The 3,795-nt window shown below is 41.9% G+C and overlaps 1 long non-coding RNA gene across 1 annotated transcript in view; it reads right to left on the reverse strand.

The window, feature by feature from the left end:
- Nucleotides 1-1,430, reverse strand: part of LOC115029975 — a 16,667-nt gene extending 15,237 nt beyond the window's left edge. The window contains exon 1 of the long non-coding RNA XR_003835531.1: nt 1,282-1,430. This is a non-coding gene — a long non-coding RNA (uncharacterized LOC115029975). The remainder of the gene's footprint in view (nt 1-1,281) is intronic.
- Nucleotides 1,431-3,795: the final 2,365 nt, after the last annotated feature.

Raw genomic sequence — 3,795 nt, forward strand, 5'->3', positions numbered from 1 at the left:
AAAAAAAAAAAAAAAAAAAAAAAAAAAAAAAAAAAGTGAAGAAAGCCTAGAGATTACCCTACTACTTCTGAGGACATGCCCTAAATAAAACTGATACTATAGTAGCCAGGAGAGAAAAAAAGAACCAGGAGCAGGAAATGTGGCAAACACCTGAGTTAAACTCTCAGCACCTACATTGAAGCAGCAGCAAGAAAAATAAGGAGGAGGGGGGGACGGAGGAAGAGGAGGAGGAGGAAGAAGAGGAAGGAAGAGGAAGAAAACAACAACAATGCTGGATGCAGCAATACACCATGAGGTTCCTTGGCCAGCTAGTCTAATAGAATGAGCTAGCTCCAGCTTCAGTGAGAGATCCTATTTCAAAAAAGGTAGAGAGGGCAATAGAAGAAGACACCTGTTATCAACATCTGACCCTCAAAGATGTTTATGCACATGCACTTGAATTAAATGAACACATACCCAGACAAGGCAAAGCAGACACCTTGTTGACTTCATGAAGCTCAGTGTCACACTCTCCTAAAGCCCATTGCCTCTGTGGACATCCACTTAGGCAATACTTTAAAGTCCTTTAAGTCAGCCAACATTATTGTTATTGTTATTAATTTTAGTTTGGGTTTGTTTTCATTTTGTTTTTTTTTTATGTCCATTTGTTTGTTTGTTTGTTGTTTGGGGGGGTTGGTTTGTTTTTTTTTTTTTTTTTTTGAGATAGGATCTTTCTATGTAGCCCTCACTACACTTGAACTTACTATACAGCTCAAGTAGGCTGCAAAATTACATCCTTGTGCTTCAGATGATAGTTCTAGGATTATAGCTATACCTCCCCATTCTCTGTTCAAATAGACTTATTTGTTAATTGCAGCTTTAAAAACAAAAATCCTAGTGACTGCAGTCCCCTTCCCAGCACCTAGAGTATCCATTAAGCTCCAAGGAAAAAATGATTTCTGCCTTTCCATCCTAGGCTTGTCCAACCTTCCTCAAATGGCTGTCCGTATTGAACTTTGTTGAATTGAATCCCAAAAGGATCCTGCTTCGCGGAAGTCTGTTCTATGGTGTTGTGAGTCAACCTTGGGAAGTGCTGGCCCAGCATGGGGGCCACTTGCAGAGGAGTCTGGTCCCCAGCCCCTCCTTCCCTTCCTCCTACACAAAGGGCAGCTTCACTTAGGAAGCTGAGTGCTCTCAATTGGTTTCTAACTGCAGCAGCAGGTACCAGCTCTGTTGCATGCTGCTTCTGGTTACTCACTTGGAATCAGATCAGCAGAGAAGCTGAAATTAGCTTCATCTTACCAGCATGAAATCGAAACACACAGCGTGCCCTGGGCTTAGGAGAGGCAGGCATCTGCGATTTTTCTCTTCTCTGTCAACACCAGTGCTTAGGGTGACACAGGAGTCTCTGTTGCACAGTAATCTGGAAGTCTGAGTATTGAACACTGTGGTGTCACCAACTTCCTGTAAAAGAAAAGCAGGCAGAGGGAGAAGGCTTCCAGGAGGACAAAGGGGCAGCCAGCCACTAAAAGTAACCACATTCACTTCAGCTGGCAAGGGACGTGGTGTTCATGACCCTGAGCCATGCATACCACCACCTTGACCACATTTTTTTATCCTCTGGGTTTTATTATATTTTGACATCCTGGGATTTGCCAATGCCAGAGAGCCTGTCCTTTTGAGGGAACAAATTCCTACAGATAATTAAGGTTGTCCTGCAAATACATGGGTCTTAGTTAAGGTTCTATTGGTGTGATAAAACACCTTAGCTAAAGAAACATAGGGGCAAAGGGCTTATTTCAGCTTATAGCTTGAAGTCCATCATCCAGGGATGTCAGCGAAGGAACTTAGAGCAGGAACCTGGAGGTTCTGATGCAGAGGCCTTGGAGGAGTGCTTATGACCTGCTCAGACTGTTTTCTCGGACCATGCAGGACCACCTATCCAGGGGTGTCACCACCCACATCAATAAACCAATCAAAAAAATCATCATAGGCCAATCCTATTAAGGCATTTTCTTAATTAATATTCCCTCTTCCCAGATATGTATAAGTTTGTGTTAACTCGACAGAAACCAACCAGCACAACATCCTTCACATACAAACCAACCAACCTGAAGCATATATACCTAATCACCTCCTTAACAGCCCTCATGTACCCAAGGCAGAACTCCCCATGCCTGAGCCAAGCACCCAGCAACTAGACACTACCTATCTAGCCTAGAGCCCCCATGTTATGTAAACCTGCTCAGATTTGGTTTGCCTGCCTTGCCCATCTGTCCTCATAGATGTTCCGTAAGGACTCAAGACCACATCCTGCCCTTGCTTCCTTTGCCTTCTATCTAACCCAGGTGCTTCCCCCCTGTAGCCTTGGGTGGTATAGCATGTCTGTCCTCTTGGGAACTGCACTATGTTCTTCTCTTAAGGTTTCTTTTTTTTGTTTTTTGTTTTGGTTGGTTGGTTTATTTTTTGTTTTTGTTTTTGTTTTTTTGGTTTTTTTGTTTTTTGATTTTGTCATTTTGCTCTATCTGATTAAAACAAAATCCTAAATATACTTAAAGAAAAACCCAGCTAATTGTAAATGACTCTATGCTAAGTGCACTTGCATGTCCTGTCTTAAACAACGTCTACCACACTACAACACAAGAATCATTAACTCCATTCTGTATGTGAACAGGGTAGAGCTCAGAGGTTAGTTAACTTGCCAATTCCAGTTGGCATAGAGACTGATCATGAGTTAAGAGTCACCATAGGCTGGGCAGTGGTGGCACATGTCTTTAATCCCAGCACTTAGGAGGCAGAGGCAGATGGATTTCTGAGTACAAGGCCAGCCTGGTCTACAGAGTGAGTTCCAAGACAGCCAGGACTACACAGAGAAACCCTGTCTCAAAAAAAAAAAAAAAAAAAAAAAAAAAAAAGAGTCACCATAGTCTTCTTTTTAAATCTGTAAGAAATTTTTTGAAGATGGTATGTGGTAAGAGAATTGGGTCATGTTGATTAGACATTAAATATGTTTTATTTTAGAGAGTAAATATACTAGTGTAAATAAAACATGTTAAGTAAACATATTCAAAATTGATACTGGCAAAAATGGACAAAATAATTAGGAGCTTTCCAATGTGAGACATCAAAACCTTTCAGCTTCTATTGACTTTCTCAGTCTCAAGTAGAGGTGAACCCAGCCAGAATGTAGTCAACAGGGGCAGAGTCCAGCTGAGGGCATGCCTCCATGGTATTCCCCCAGTGTACTAATGGCACATTGATGAAATCCATAGGAAAAAAGGAACATGTGGATAGGAACTGGAGGAGAAGCAACATGTGGTCTTCTCAGAGCTCCTCAAAGTCTAGTCTGTGGACCAGAGAGCCAGCATCACCTACAAGAATGTTAGAAACACAGAACCTCAGACTACCCCAAAGCTAGGGATTCAGAATCTGTGTGTGAATAAGATCCTTGGAGGATTCCTGCATACAGTTTGAACAGTTGTAGTCTTCGTAGGTCCACCCTTGAAAATGGAGGGAAGTTGGGGAATGACTAGGGTATGTGTAAAGGATGCAATCAAACACAGATGAATATGATCTCTCCATTGGAGATGGCACTCCAAGTGGGTGACACTGAGACTGTGGGCCTGGTACTTCTCAGGTACAGCAGAACTAATGAAGTTCCCATTGCATTGATTATTATTATATTATATTATATACAATTAGCTTATATGGACATTATCAATTGGCCTGAATAATTCTTAGTCATGAAGAAATGCCCTGTGCCGTATTTAGTACTACCCCTGACCTCTACAGTGTATGCCAGAAGTATCTCCTCAT

This window comes from Mus caroli, chromosome 19 (genome assembly GCF_900094665.2).
Source record: "Mus caroli chromosome 19, CAROLI_EIJ_v1.1, whole genome shotgun sequence".
NCBI lineage: Eukaryota > Metazoa > Chordata > Mammalia > Rodentia > Muridae > Mus > Mus caroli.